This window comes from Myodes glareolus, chromosome 13 (assembly GCF_982192425.1).
Source record: "Myodes glareolus chromosome 13, mMyoGla1.1, whole genome shotgun sequence".
NCBI lineage: Eukaryota > Metazoa > Chordata > Mammalia > Rodentia > Cricetidae > Myodes > Myodes glareolus.
Genome location: NC_142038.1, coordinates 47,626,277 through 47,642,875, shown reverse-complemented (window position 1 = coordinate 47,642,875; position 16,599 = coordinate 47,626,277). Strand labels below are relative to the sequence as shown.

At 40.7% G+C, this 16,599-nt stretch overlaps 1 protein-coding gene across 5 annotated transcripts in view; it reads right to left on the bottom strand.

Moving 5' to 3' along the window:
* Nucleotides 1-16,599, bottom strand: part of Nr3c1 (nuclear receptor subfamily 3 group C member 1) — a 123,587-nt gene that overhangs the window by 50,653 nt on the left and 56,335 nt on the right. The window lies entirely within an intron of this gene.

The window sequence follows — 16,599 nt, the reverse complement described above, 5'->3', positions numbered from 1 at the left end:
TCCAAGGCTTCTGCATCAACTCCTGACTCCAGGTTCCTGCCCTGTCATGTCCTGCCCTGATTTCTCTTGGTTATGGACTGGAAGTATAAATAAACCCTTTCCTTCCCAAGTTGCTTTGGGTCATGGTGTTTCATCACAGCAACAGAAACCCAAGGAAGACTGGTATTTGACTTTGGTGTATTTTTTTAATGTGCATATACATGATGTGTGTGTGTGTGTGTGTGTGTGGAAGGCTATGCAGGCCCATGCTTGTGCTGAGACTAAAAGAAGCTGTCAAGTTCCTATCCCTTTCTGGCTTATTCCCTTGAGACTGGGAATCTCACTGAACCTGAGCTAGGCTGCTGGCCATTAAACCCTAGTGATTCTCCTGGCTCCACCTACCATGGCACTGGGGTGATGGGTGCATGCAGGACCACACCCAGCTGGGATTTAGACTCAGGTCCTCATGCTTGTGCAGCAAACTGTCTTACACTGAGCCACCTCCCCAGCTCCTCCTTTGTGAGTTTTACATTAACCTTATTTCTTCTTTACAAAGCTTTAAATGAAGGTAGTAAATTTAACTCCAAAGGAAAGCTTCGTTGTACGTCCTCCCATCTACTGAAGCACATTTTCATGTGTTCATCTATTTCACTAGCTCTTCACTCAACAAGGCTTTTACCAACGTGTACCTTTTGTTATAATATTGATAGCTTAAATAATATAACAAACACTTTGATGGGGCTGAGGCTGTGGCTTAGTGGTCAGAGTACTTGCCTTGCATGTTGTGGGTCCCAAGTTCCATCTCTAAAACTGCAAATGAGCAAAAAAACAAACAAAAAACAAAAACAAAACCAAAAAAAAACCTTGGAGACCATAATTAAAAACTTGGTTATAAATACAGAAAAAAAGCCTTATGTATTAACACTTATTTTCATTGGATGACTGACAGAAAATAGCATCCCTATGTATTTCTTCACTAGGCATTCCACCCTTAGTGACATTTTATGCAAATTCCTAATTACTGTACAATAAGAGGTATGAGAGAAAAGGTCTCTTACACTATTTTTTCTTAGCTGCAATACAATGAGAGAAATAGTAGGATGGGGAAATGTCTTGTGCTGTGATGGTGACAGACAGGAGCACAGGGAGATCCTTGCTCTAAGATGTGACATCTTAGCTAGGCTCTGGAGAATGCAGAAGGCAGGCATAGAGTGGGCTAGAGGGAGAGTGGGTCTAGGGTCTGTGTTATGGGAAGGCACTGCAGCAGGAGAGAAAGGATTAGACAGCTGTTTAGAAAATGTATCCTGTATGCTAGGACAGTGGTGGCACAAACCTTGTGGAAGTGATTTGACTTAAGGCCCACTCCATGAGATGTAACATATATCTGACATTGCTTGGGTGACCAAGAACCAGAGTCTATATAGCCCAGAGAGCTAGGGTAAAACCAAATTTAGGAAAAAGATAGATAGATAGATAGATAGATAGATAGATAGATAGATAGATAGATAGATAGATAGATAGATATCCAATAAAAAGCTTACCAAATCTGTTTTTTGGATGTGTCCCCCCTCCCTTTTATTTCTTTTTCTTTTCAACTTGACATAAAGAGTTAACCTGGGAAGAAGGAAGAAAATGCCTCCATCAGATGGCTTGATGTGGAAGAGCACAGCACACTATGAGCTGTATGTAAGTATATAAGAAAGCAAACTGAACACAAGCCAAGGGAGCAAGTCAGGAAGTGGCACTCCCCCATGGCTTCTGCTGCAGTTCCGGCCTCCAGGCTCCTGCCTTGAGTTCCTGCCATGGTTTCTCTTCATAATGGATTACAACCTTAAGGTGAAATAAACCTTTCCTCCCCAAACTGCCTTTTATTATGGTCTTTATCTCAGCAACAGAAACCCAAGTAAGACAACAGGAGCCAAATGAAGTGTCTGACACAAGGGCAGTGAGGACGGCTATGGTCTCTGTGCTTCTCTGTATGCATGAGAGCTACGGGTACAAACAGACAGCACACTGAAAATGAGAAGGATGATTGTGGCACGTGGTGGTGAAACACGCCTTTGATCTGAGCATGTGGGAAGCAGAGGCAGGTGGATCTCTTAGTTTGAAGTCAGTCTGGTGGTTTACAGAGTTCTAGGACAGTCAGGGCTACACAGATTAACCCTGCCTCGGGGGAAAAAAAAATCATTGTAGCCTGCATTAAGGTAGGATCAGTTGAGATGGTAAGTAGTAATTAAGGAGCTGAGGTTATCTCAGTTGCAGAGAATTTGCCTTTTCTTTATAAAACCTTGGGTTTGATCCCCAGCACCATCACCATGACCACCACACACTATGAAGGAATTATTCATATCTTTGAGACTGTGGCAGAGAGGAGAAAGGACAGCTGAGGACTGTCCAGATTATAGCTTTGGGAGGGGGACTTACAACACGTAATGCACCTCCCAGTACTGGATATAGGAGCAAGAGGAAGGAGAGCTTCTGATTAGCAGGAAAAGCATTTTGAATATGGTGAACTTTAGAGGCCTTTAGTAAGATAAGATACTCAGTAGGTAAAGATGTGAGAAGCCTATACTTGAGCTGGAGACACACAAGATGAAGGTGTCCTTGCCGCTGAAGCAATTGATTCTTTTCAGGAAGAGGAACAAAGTGACAAGCGGGCCTACGGAAGAACTCTGAAAACACCTAAAAGTAGAGGAGGTTACAGAAAGGAGGCCACAGAGGTAGAAGGAGGCAGAGAACCACAGATTTGTACCACAAAAGTCTTAGGAAGAAATCTTTATAAACAGGTCATTGATGTACAGCATGGAGCTACTGCATAGTATGTCACCGGACAGTGTCCACTGAACTTAGTGACAAGAAGATGATTGGTAGCTCAGAAAAGCCAATGCCAATGAGCAGGGACAGAAACCAAAACTCCTCCAAGCTTAACCAACTGCCTCCCACGGCCTTCCAAAACCTCTCCACTTCCTTTGCTGTCACTCCAGTTCATGCTCCCATGGTTTATCGGGTCTTTGACAGTCACTCTTACAGTTACCTCACTGTATGTATGCAATACATATACACATGCGAGCGCGAGAGTTTATCCTATCCCCAACTGCCAGAATAGTATTTCTAAGGTACAGCATGGAGCAGAGCAGTCTGGCTCAGAAGCATCATGGTTCGCTGCTGTCTTAATAAAGTGTGCAGCAACCCTCTCATCTTCAGTGGGTTCTGCACTGTACCCTTACCATTCACACATACAGATATGATCAGATCATTGCTGTCATCGCCTTAGCAGTCCTCACTGCCCTCAGCTCTGCTAGGACCATCTTACGTGGTTCCTAAGGTCTCACAATATTGGTAAAATCCAAACCCCTTTACATGATATTCAACCCCACCCTATTACTTGTCTCAATCTTCAAGTACATTCATATTGCCTATGATTAAAAAAATCTCCCTTAAAGTTCTACCTTTAAAAAATTAACTACATTTAAAGAGTCAAAATGTAAATTACAGTTATGTAGATGAGAATGATTTTCTTAAGGTATGGGTCTGGGTCTCTAATAAGCTGACAGACTGAATAAACAGCATCTAACAGAAGACTTGTTGGGAAATATTCATTGTTGAAACACATGGCTAACAAAGGGGGATGTTCAAGAATTTAAGGTTGGATTTCATAATATTAATCTGTTACAGAAACATTTTCATCCTGTTACCACTGGCTCTCTATTCTCAGCTGAGTAGAAAGACAAGAAATAGAAGAAAAGTACATGTGTGATGCTTGCCCAGTGGAAACTAGCAGCCTAACACACGAAACTGAACTAGCTGCTGCCATGACTTCCCAGCTGTAGACCTGTCACACATAAGACAATTTAACTCCCGATAGACCAGAAGCATCTAACAAATCTTAGAGGTGATAAGGATGATGTCACAGGCAAAGGACATGTTATATAATATAATCATATGCCATATCCCATGTCTTTAACTTTGTTAGTATTTGCTATTGCTTTCCAGTATTTTACATAATCGCATGTGTGTTACATAACCTCACACAGTGCAATGGTGATGGACTGCACTTGGCAAGGATGCTCCCCGTCCGCACTTCCTCTAAACTACGACAGGTGTCTGCAAAGGAATCCTAGGATCAGTCATCAGAAGATGATTCTGCATGTGTAACAACTATGAAAAAGCAATATATCTCTTTGCCAGGACTGGCACTTTGAAATTTTATCACAGTGAACCCAGAACTTCATCAAACAGCAAGAATGAGCTATCCCAGATGTATTTTATTGGTTTATAAAGGAATGCCAAAAGATTTGTTCTTTCTTAATTAGAATATATTATGTTCTCAATTGGAGAAAAGTTACTTTCATTCATATTTTAGAAATCTAGTGTTTCCTTGATTTTAACAAGATGTTCCTTAAGCCACAAAATAAACAATGTAGACCACTGTTATCATAGCTCTTACCTGTCAGTCTCAGAACATTTGTGTAGTGAGATTTCATTTGTACTTTAATAAATAAAGCTTGCCTGAGACCAGAACACAAAACAACCACACTGGTCAACCATACAGGCCAGGCAGTGGGGGCACACACCTTTAATCCCAGCAGCCACACACACTAGTTAGCCATAGAGGCTGGGCGGTGGTGGTGCCCACCTTTAATCCCAGCACTAGAGAGGAATATAAAGAGGGAGGAGACAGGAACTTGTCCTCCTTCAGTCTGAAGATTTCATAAAGGTAAGAGCTCTCTAGTGGCTTGGCTGCTTTGCTTCTCTGATCTTCAGGTTGAACCCCAAAATCTGTCTCTGGGTTTTTATTATTCCTGCAACAATTTTGTGGGCTCTCTGGGAGGCAATCTCCCAGTCTCTGCTTTGGGAAGTCCTGTATCCGATGAGGAATTCTGAGTTGGTGACGAGCCATGAGATCCACTTTGTCCTCACCATTGTCTTCGTGTCAATTAGAGGTGACAGAACATGTATTTCGTATGCTAAGTACTGGGGGCAGACTATCACACTAATTTCTCTTTTGAGGTCTCTGTCAGAATTACTTAGTTAAGTCCAATCAAGCTCAGCACCTTGATTTATGTCCTTACACTGCCAGTTCGTTTGGACAAATTTGAAGGTCTAACAACTACTTTTTTAGAACCGTTTACATCATTACCTGTGCTCATTATGCTGATTTTAATAAGGCATTAGCATAAGCAATGACAATAGCTAATCCAATTTTGACCTACAAGTCACGAATTTCCCCACCAAGGGGAATGGGAATGCTACAACTCAAGAAAACTTGCAAAGAGTGGTGCAGAGAACAAAAATTAAAAGCTCACTAAAATATACTATATCCTCTAAAATTTACTTTCACATTTTAACACTGAGCAGATGTCTTAGTTAGGGTTTCTGTTGCAATGAAACACCAGGCAAGCTGGGGAGGAAAGGGTTCCTTTGGCTTACACTTCAGCATTGCTGTTCATTACTGAAGAAAGTCTGGACAGGAACTCAAACAGGGCAGAATCCAGGGAGAGGACCTGCTTCCCTTGGTTTGCTCAGCCCACCTTCTTATAGAAGTCCAGGGATGGTATCACCCCAGTGGGCGGGGCCCTCTCCCACTGACCACTAAATGAGAAAATGCCTTACAGCTGGATCTCAACGAGGCATTTCCTCAGCTGAGGCTCCTTCCTCCGATGACTCTAGCCTGTGCCAAGCTGACACACAAAATCAGCCAGTACAGCAGATAAAATGACCATCTAAACCCAGCGTCCTTCGTGTATATCTAGAGACTGATTGTGGGCTCACTGACAAGTACAACAACTCACAGTGCTTTAGTTGGTTCTGATGGTCTAACCTGGTCTTCTAGAGTGTCACTGCACGGAACAAAGCATTTAAAAGTAAAAGAGATACAATGTAAATTACTATATTATAGCATGTTAAAAAATTTATTGTGAAAAACAAGTGCTTTTCTTAGATTTTAGGATTTATGCATTTGTAAGTTTCAATGTGGAAAAATTCCAGTCTCTATTTTACAAGTAAACATTTATGTATGACCTTATTTCCTGTTCCTGTAAATAAATCCAAAGCAATTGTCAGAAAAATCTGAGTCAATAATTTGGTTCCATGAAATTCTCTAAGTATAGTGTTTTCTGAGTTGTAAAGTAAGTGATAGAATATTCAGGAATAGCATTATCTTTTGACTAGTTTTTCAAACAAACACCAACAATAAAACTACCCAGAATCCTGGCTTCCACTTCTTTGCGCGGGAATGACACCCCGCTAGTGTGGGCAGCTCATGGGTCATCAGCTCCAAACTGAGTGTTAGGTGGGATGTGTCTTTGACGACAAGCATCGAGTATTTTCCTCTTTTTCAAGATCTCTGTTTACTTTATCACAAAAAAGATGAACAAATCCTCAGTTCCTAAATATCATATCTTCTCCCTCAAATACCGGTAGGCAGTAAATTGATATTAAAAACAGACCAAAGAAGCTCCCAATTTGACTGCAAGTACATTCAACAAGGAGAAGGTTAAGCAGATTTCAGAAATTCCTTATAAAATACCAAAACTGCCTTTTTAAAAAAAAAACTTCTCATTTTCAGTGTTTGAGGGGTTAGATCCCAGTGAAATTACTAATTACTTCTAAGACATTCCTGACTACTTTGTAAGCACTGCAAGATCTTGTAAGGTCCTTAGTATATTAGTGCAATTGTGCCTTCTCTCCCATGTTTAAAGAAACGGAAATGAACAAGTTAAAAAGCATTTTCCTAACCCTGACTGTAAGTCACAAGCTTGATGCTGCCTGGAGCCAGCTGGCATTGGGCCCGTTTACAGTAGGCTGTTTACTCCCTGTCTACCAATCAGCACAGAGAAAGAATGCTTACAGGCGCAGTTGGAATGTTCTCCAAAATAGACCAACAGAGATGGAAGGCTTAAGAACTTTATTAATCTTTATAGGTATTATCTGAAAACTCCAAAACCTTTGAATCCTTCTTAACTCAGCATTTTAAAGTGATCCTCAGTGAACAATCTTAAAATGAGCTCATTAGTGGAACGGGTATTTTTTTCCCTACATTTACATAAGTAAATTTTAACTATAATTTTTAAAGATCACAACACCTACCTTAAAGTAGATTTACTTTTAATTAATTTGATTAAAATTGCTATTACTAGTTCTTACATAACACAACAGTAAGAAAGAGAAGGGCAGAACATGTGGAAAATAGGAAGGCAAGCTCTGATGATCACAAAAGAAATACATCAGAAAACAGCCGAGTGACTTGGGTCGACGCCTAGAAGCTATGGTGATTGGTGTTAAGCCCTTGGAGAGACTCTTTCATCCCCCATTGTCTAGTTTAATTCAGAGAAAAACAGGTAATAAAAATCCTTTCTTAATTATAGTAAATCCCAAGTTTGTCTTCTCAAGGTTACATACTATATTTAGCATCAGTAGCCACGGTAAACTTTAAAATATAACTTGTCTCAGTATTTAGCAAATGTTCAGATGACTGACAGGCAGGAGCTTATGACTCAGGTATTTCATAGTTATCAACTTAATCCTAGAATCAAATCAACAAACGTGAACAAATTTCACCCAAAGGACATTAGGAATAAAAACTACCTTTTAAGCCATATGTATTCAGTGAAAAGGGTGAACATGTTCTATAGGAAAAGGGGCGCTCCCGAAAGCTCTGAAGCACCCACAGCTACTAGTGCACGGCAGAGAGCTCTACCGTGCAGTATCTGGCTTCTCGAGCGTTCTTAGTTTTTTTAAAGTAGATTTTTAGAAACCTATACACCTCTTACTGTACTAGAAACAAATCATTCCATGATGCCTATGTTGTTGTACATAAGCAGTGAGGTTTAGTAACCAAGTCCAAATGGCAACACAAATTGCTTTGCCAGCATCACAAGGCTGCTGAGGTTTAGTTTTGAGCCCCTCGAAGCTAGCTGGGGTCTACGCCGCCCAGCTCCTTGAGCACATCATCTGCTCATTAGTCTCAGTAATCTGGTGATTCCAGCTCCTGTGGTGCGTTGGTCACAGTGTATCTTTTTCTGGTTTTACTTTTGAGTTCTTCTTACTCATGATTTGTTTCTTTCAAAAAGAGATCACATGCTAATATAGTTTACTTACTGCTAATTATAGTAAGCTATTTTCTAAACATTTGTTTTCTAAAAAGCTCATAGCTAATTATCATATTTAGATTACCTTTTCTTCCTTCCTTCTTTTTCCCAAATCCCCCACTCCTCTCTCACCCTTTTTCTCCTTCTCTTACCACTTCTGCCCCGTCCCATGGATTGACTGCAAAGGTGTACATGCTAGGCAAGCCTGCACTTTGGCAGTCAACAACATTCCTAGCCCATTCCTTTTAGGAGCTTAAAAACAAAGAATATACACCTAAACTGCTGGGAGTTATCAGTAATACATACTGCATAGGCTATTTCTGAATTGTCACTAGGGTATACAATTGAAATAAAACATTGATTAGTAGGTAAATAAATAAAATTCTACCTGGTGCTTCAATAGTTAGTAACTGAATAGGTACAACATTCATGACCATGAAAATACTATAATTTACAAACAAGATTGTAAAATACTTTCATGGCAGGACTATAGAGATGGCTCAGTGGTTAAGAGCACTGGATGCTCTTCCAGAGGACTTGGGTTTGATCCCCAGTGTCCGATAGCAGCTCACAGCTGTGTGTAACTCTAGTTCACTAGGACCCAATGTCCTCTTCTGGTCTCCCCAGGTACCAGGCATGCAAGTGGTATACACACACACTTGCAGGCAAATTATCCAAACACATTAAATAATAAAATTAAATATACTACTACCTCAGCAGGGGGTGAAGAACTAAAGAAGCATCAATTATTCATTAAATGAGTTGAATGCTTTCTATCTATAATGTATTATTGGTATATTTGCTGCAAAAAAGTGCTTTGTTGAACTTGAATTTGCACAAAGGAAATTGAAATTTGACTCAGTAAATATAATAATTATAACAGTAATTCCACTTCTTAGACAAATTTCTAGCTTCTACTTTTCAGTTTTACGCAATAAAAATCATGTTGGTAGTTGAATGAAAGAATATATACTTTATATAAAATTGAGTATCACAGCATAAAAAGCTAAAACTGGATAAAACTGAAAGATAAGTGTTTTATTCAATAAGTGAAAAATTCTAAACAATATTAGAATTTTATAATCCTCAGGCTTGGAACTGAATTATTGAAAGACAACTTCACCCCAACTACAAATGGGGAATGCCATGCTCCGATTCTCCTTATCACCGCCCACACTTTTCCTCTTTTAGTTCTGCAGAATACCACCTCTAAAATAGCATTCTAACACTCAACAGAGCAGAAAAATGCTGTCCTAATATCCTTGTTGTCTTAGCTGAAAAATATATACATTCCCAGTTCCCTTATAATGTAACCCCTCTTCCAAGTACTATAGCTACCAGAAGTTTCTAAGGCATTCTTAGACCCCTCTCAACTGCTCCAGATGCCCACTTTCTGCTGACAGTTAAGACTTCCAGAATCAAAACGGACTCTGAAACCTTGGTTAATGGCCGACTAAAGCCCCCAAGACCCACAGCAGAAACCAGCAGATGAGGCGTTGATCACACAGCTGACTGTCCTCTGCGAACAGCTGAGACACCTTTCTGTTTAGCCTGCTTGTGTTACTAAGCAGACTGAGATTTGGGTCTGTATCTCTTAAGGCCCATCTCGCTTATAGCACCACCATTCCCATTCATCATTTTGGTAAAGGAAATTTGTTTACACAAAGTTTGCCCTTTCTCTTTATTAATCTTCTCAAACTTCTCCCTGACTTTTAAAAACTTTTAAAAAAAATTTATGTGTATGGATGTGCTGCTTGCATGTTTCTCTCTAAGTACCATGTGAGTGCCTGGTGCCCACAAAGTCCAAAGGAGGGTGTCAGGTCCAATGGAACAGAATTACACACGGTTGTGAGCCCCCATGTGGGTGCTGGGAATTGAACCTGAGTCCTCTGGAAGAACATCCAGTGCTCTTAACCACTGAGTCATTTCCCCAGCCCTTACTGACATATTTAATAGACATTTTAGAATATTTACTATACAGAATTTTCTCTACCAGATATTTTCCCCCACTCAATCCAATGAGACTCCTGATGGTTCCATTAGTAGACAGGTCAGAAGAGGAAGGACACCATCTATGTCACAGGTGAGGCTGACAGTACTACATACGGCAAGTTCTAAAACTAGCATACAAAAGACTGCACCTTTTCAAAACTAAAGTAACAGTCCAATGGAAAACAAAACAAAAGGCTATTTACAGCTGCAAAGAAAAAGTATGTAGGAAGAAATTTAACCAATGAAGTTAAAGAGGTGTACACTGGAAACCATAGACACCAAGGAAAGGAATCAAAAACATAATGCAAAAATTGAACGTGTTCATGAGTGGGGTGAAAGCAATAAAGGTTTAGAGAAATCCATCAAAATTCCAAATTGTGGTAGTCATAGAAAAAGAAAATAATCCCAAGAGTGATATGGGGCGGGGAAGCACACCTACATCAAAACTAAGAACCTGAGCTTCCCGGCTGAATGCTGCACTGCAAAACGGTGCAATACGGCACTGAAATAAAAACAAGAGAGACTCAAAATAGGATGGAGACCCTAGAAGGAAAGAACTTTTGACAATGGCATCAAGAAAACATAAATGAGACCTGGGAACCTGGTTTCCACATGCCACCCCCAGTGGAATTTTCGCTGTGTCCTTACCTGATACACAAATGTCAACTTAAAATAAAACCAAAAACCCCTATGATCAGATATAGATGTAAAAGTTCTTGGCACTGGTCTCTGCAGTTACTGTTTGACTACACCATCAAATGTTCATGTTTCAAAAGCAAAAGCATGGGGCAGAAGAGACGGCTCAGAGGTTATGAACACTGGCTGCTCTTCTGGGGGTCCTGAGTTCAATTCCCAACTGACAGAACAATGTATACATAATTAAATAAGTAAATCTTAAAAGAACAAAAGTACATAAATTTAACTCTGTCAAACTGAATGTTATTCATAATAAAGGGGGAAATCTCATCAAAATAAAAAAGCAGCCCACAGACTAGTACAAAATATTTGTAAACAACATATATAATGATGTGATAACATTTATAAAGTCTAAACCAGCATAACCCCTAACAATATAGGTATCTTTCTGTATACCCACAGGTAAATACCACTTCAGAAAACTACAACCAATCAAAACGCAGCATTGTGGAGCCTGGTCCATACATCGGCTCCTCAGGCTCAGGGAACACTGGAAGAGGGGGCTGAAGGACTGCAAGAGCCAAAGGATCACAGTTTGCAATGAGAGTGTCCCCTAGTCGTGTTAGAAGCTACACCCATGAAGATTCACCAACATGACTGCCCAAACATGAGCTGAGCAAATACTGCACCAATGGACATGCCTAAGTGGATGGGGAAGAGCCATGAGGCCTCAACCCTACACAAAGAAGTATATGCAACTGAGGAAAGCTGGACAGTAGAGGGGTCTTCCTGGGGGAAGCACATCAATTGGTGGTCCAGTGCCAATGGTGTGGGTAGGGGTTTGGAAAGAAGGGAAGGGGAAAATGTAATTATAATCTCAAAAAGGAAAAAAAAAGACTATTCACCAGCAGAACAAATAACCCAGTTTTAACAATGAGCAAAGACTACATCCCCACCCCCAAAAGGACATTATAATTCTTCTGAAAAGCAGGAAGACTCCTATGAGTTTAAGACCAGCCTGGGCTAGCAAGTGAGAGCTAGTTTCAAGTGGGGAACGGAGAGAAGAAAGAAAAAGAAAATAGGGCAGACTAAGGGATATTACCTTACACCCTAAGGATGGCTGCTATATACTGCTGGTAGGGTGCAGACTGGCAGAGCCAATGGAAAACAGTATGGACATTCCTAAACAAGTTACAGGTGGAACTTCTATGACATCCAGTGATAACTTCCGGGTGACGGATTAGCCTCTTGTGAAGATGTCTGCACTCCCACGTTCACGGCAGCATTACTCAGACAAGACGTGAGAGCAGCCTGAGTGCCCTTCAAACTGATTCATGGATAAAGGAGACCTGCCACAACCCCAGACGACTATTCAGCCACACAAAAATGATGCTGTGGATGGTTATATTCTGGGCGGACGACGACGAAGACATGCGAAACAAAACATGAAGATGCAGAAAGTAAAGCTTTGCAGGATCTCCTGATGGAAAAGAGGAGGTCTCAAATATATACGCGGGAGGAAGGGCATGGAAAGGTGGTGGCAGAAGGGCAAGTTAAGATTCCATGTATAATGTGAAGTCTAAATTCATCAAGATTTGATTTTATTAGATGTTGTTTAGCAGATTGTATTGCTACATGACATACAATGCTATGTAAGATTGCAGATAACAATCATTTTATTTTCTATGAGTATCTCTTTACCTTGTGTTATAAGCCTGAAATACACACAATAAAATTTATTTTGAATAAACTCATGGCGATCTCTGGCTTCTGTTTTGGCTCTCAGTATTAAACTAAGGGCCTTATTCATGCTAAGCAAGACTTCTATTACTGGTTAAGCCCTTAAACCTTTTTTAAATTTTTAAAAGAGAAAGCAGCTAAATAGTCCAGGCTGACCCTCAATTTTCTCTACAGCACAGGCAGTCTTGGAATGTTCAAGCTCCCTACTTCTGCTTCCAAGAAGTACCTGAGATGAAAGGCCAGAGCCACAAGGCCAGACTTAAGTCTCAGGCTTTTAGCTTCCTCTGTTGGCCACTTCACTAAAATGAAGCCTAACCGAAAATTTTTGTTGGCACATAGAGTAACACTTTTAATAAGAAAAGAAAGAAGTATCTAATTACCTAGATGTCAAAAGAACCTTGAATATTTACTGAAAGCAGAATAACCTATCTATGCATGTTTCTAGTCTCTGTGGTGACTCCTTAGGGGCTCTTCAAGCCACTAACAAGTAGTTAGCAGTGACTGCAAGTGATGGAGAAACACGTGACCTGTGGTCATTTGTCCCCACCACAGGCTGACAGCCACTGCTGTAGTGGGCCTGAACACCTTCATCCTGAACTCCAGAGGAAACAGAAACAAGGCAAAAGCATGCAGTCTAAAGCAACACATCCTACACAAGAACCAGGGATGATGTAAAATGACCAAGTTGTAAGGCAATTCTGGATGAACACTTTGCTTGGCAGTGAACAGTGTATTATATTTTTAACTCAGAAGTGGTTTAGATCTATTTTCCTAAGTGCAGACCTTTTCTTTTTTGATTGTAGGAGGAAATATCCCCGAATGAAGACAGCATAGGCAGCAACACAGGAATCTGCTTCGTTGAGTTAAACTGCGGTCTGAATGACAGCATACAGACTCCTTTGCAATTTAAAAGAGTTGCAAAAGAAAAGAGAATAAAAGATAAAATTCCTGGAAGCTTTCTACAGCTTATTTTCTAGAAAAATGAAGAATCATGACTTAATCCTAAAGAAATTCTCTATTTCTAAACACAGTGCATTCTTACAATCACTTGTGGTCGGTCTGAGAAATGCTCCATTTTAAGACAAAGTCACAACATTCCTACGTATAGTTTGTTTAGACATAATCTCCAGTGATACATGTCCACATTTCACAGATTTCCACTCTTTATTAATAAACAAGCAGTTGATTGGAAACATGTAATCTTGCTTTTTTGTTTTGTTTTTCGAGACAGGGTTTCTATGTAGCTTTAGAGCCTGTCCTGGAACTAGCTCTTGTAGGCCAGGCTGGCCTCGAACTCATAAGCACTGGGATCAAAGGTGTGCATCACCACTGCCTGGCTGAAATTCTTGCATTTTAAAACAAAATTGGCAGACTTTTACTATGTTGTTGAGGCTGTTCTATAACCCCCAAACTGGTGATCCTCTTAGTTCAGCCTCCCAAGTAGCTGGGGGTAAGCTGTGTTACTGTGCTTGGAAAGAAACCATCTTATCATTAGTTTTAATACTTTAAATTTTAAATCTTCCTTTCTTTAAAAAATAAATCAACCAACCCAATTTCCCTAAGAAGAGGAACTAGAAGAGATTTTGTGGGTAGACTGAGGGTGGGAACAAGACTAATCAGGCGGGGGGCGAGTGGGGGAGTCCTGAAAGAGACTACTAGAAAGGGGGCATTTCAGGGTCCAGTAAAAACTTAGCACAAGGGTAAATTAATCTCTCTCTCTCTCTCTCTCTCTCTCTCTCTCTCTCTCTCTCTATCTATCTATCTATCTATATCAAGAAAGCTCTGGACATAAGGTAGTTTTCTCAAGACTTTCACTGTACTTCCTACTAGTTCTTCAAAGCAATCTGGAAAATACAAGTAACTGCTCAGATATCACCACACAGAATGATAACACTACTATTTAAACTGGTTCCATCATGATATATTATCAGCTACGATAAGAAGCTTCCAGATGTTCTGTGAAAGAATAAATTAGAAAGGGCATTGGGATGGTTGTTAATCTTTGTTCTGCCAATCTGACTGGACTGAAATTCACCTTAGAGCCTACTTCTGAGGCTTGTGTGTGAAGGTATTCCAGAATGTAACTGAGGTGGGGCGGTCCACCTGAACATGAGTGGGACCTTCCCATGGGGGAGGCTCCCAGCTGAAGAAGAGGAGACTGCGCTGAGCATGAGCTTTCATCTCTCCCTCACCGGGATGCAGGGCCAGCATCCTATGCTCTGACCACTATACATGCCCTGCCACGACGGAGGTTTCCATCTTTAAGTTGCCTTTGTCAGGCATTTGGTCAGAATAACTAGAAAAACAATTAATAGAGAAAACTGGTACCAAGAATGTGGGGCTGCTGTGCTAACACTGATCGTACGATTTGGTAGTGGCTTGGGAGATGAATGTGGAGGAGTTTGGAGCTGCCAACCAGAAAGGCCCTGAGATTCTGTAAACAGCTTAATGGGCCATTCTTGTGGGGCTTTGGAAGAGCAGGATGCCCAGAGTAATGGATGGCAGACGTCCTTTAGTCTTCAGAGGGAGGGGAATATGGACTCTGGGGACGGGGGCTGAGGATCATTTATGCTACATCCTAGAAAAGAATCTAGCTGTATCCCACGAGTATCTTGAGCACCAGAGTGAGGAAGCATTAAAAGACAATGGACTAATTTGTCTGACAATTTTAAAGCAGCGTAGCACCCAGGCCATGGCATGGTTACTGCTCATTGCTCTTTTCCAAATCCACAGTGGGAGCAAGCCCACCAAGCAGTTCGGTGAGGAAAGGCTTGCAAGTTTAAGCTGCACAAGGCAGGGTGGAAACACAGTCTGTTAAAATGTTTCATTGTTAAAAAAAAATAAAGTTTAGCAGAATTAAAGTTTAGTAGCTTTACACTGGATAACAGAAAAGGTGTCAGAAGAAAACTCTCTGGAACATGATCTCTCCATCACTTACACTCAAGATCTGGAAATGGAACCCATGTCACTGAGAGACGTGGGGGCAAGTACCCCAACCCGCTTAATCATCCCACTGGATCCTGATTCTCCCTAAGAATCAACAGACATTGTGTTCCCACATCCTGACTCAGGCAGTAGTTATGAAAATATCCCGTATTTTCCTGGCATGGGAGGGCAGTAGAATAGACTCCAGTCACAAAGAACTGTGATTATCTGTTCTGATCTATCTGGAAGCTCTATGGAAGAGCCCCTCCAAAGGATTGTCTTTGTTTTGCTTACCATAAAACTGGCTTGGTGTAAAGTACTACACTCGGACAGGAGGGCTGTTGAAGACATCTAGTAGAAGGCCTTATTGTGTGCACCCTGAGGTGACAGTGACACCTGGAACAAACAATAAACTAACTAGAACCCTTTTGAAGAAAAGCTGGAGACTCCACAGAGGCTCTGAAAAGGACTGGCATGTTCCTAGAAGTCTAGAAGCTACCTTCATGAGGACGGCTGTGTTTATGGCCAAAGACCTGGACAGGCCCTGAGCTACAGATCCTTATCGACTGAAAGTAAAGCTAAGGCAAGACTGTTGACTTAGGGGACAAGGCAGAAAGTATCACTATAACAACAGCACCCATTGGCAGACTGGACGCTATTTGCTCTAGGCACTTAATAAATCTGTATACAACCATGAGGTGGCCCCTAAGTGAAAGGAAAAGACGGCAGGATATTTACAGCGCAAGTGAATGTAAGCTTTACAGATGACCTGAGAACGGGCCGCAAACAATGTCTGCAATGCTTATCAGCAGCTAATGCTGGGGAGCGAGCGGGAGCACCACTGTATGGCTATACTACAAGCAAAGGCCCTCTTACCTGGATGTCGTGGGTCAAGAAGCATGCTGGCTTAAAATCTCTAAAACAAAGATATGAAATCTGAAATACTTCAAAGTCTGGAACTATCTTGTTAGCACTAAAAAGTATTTAGATTTTGGGTGTAGATTAGTGTTTAGGGATCAATCCATATTAAAATATCTCATTTTCAGCAACAAAAATAAAAGATATAAAACAATAAAAATACAAGAGAAAAAACAGTACAGCCTATGCACAAGAAAAAAAAATCAACGGAGAAATACTGCCTCAGAAGCTTATTACTGCAGTATTTCAAATATAGACTGATGTAAAAAAAACTGTCTAGTGAACTGAAATATGAAACTGGCATCTTTTACACTGAAAA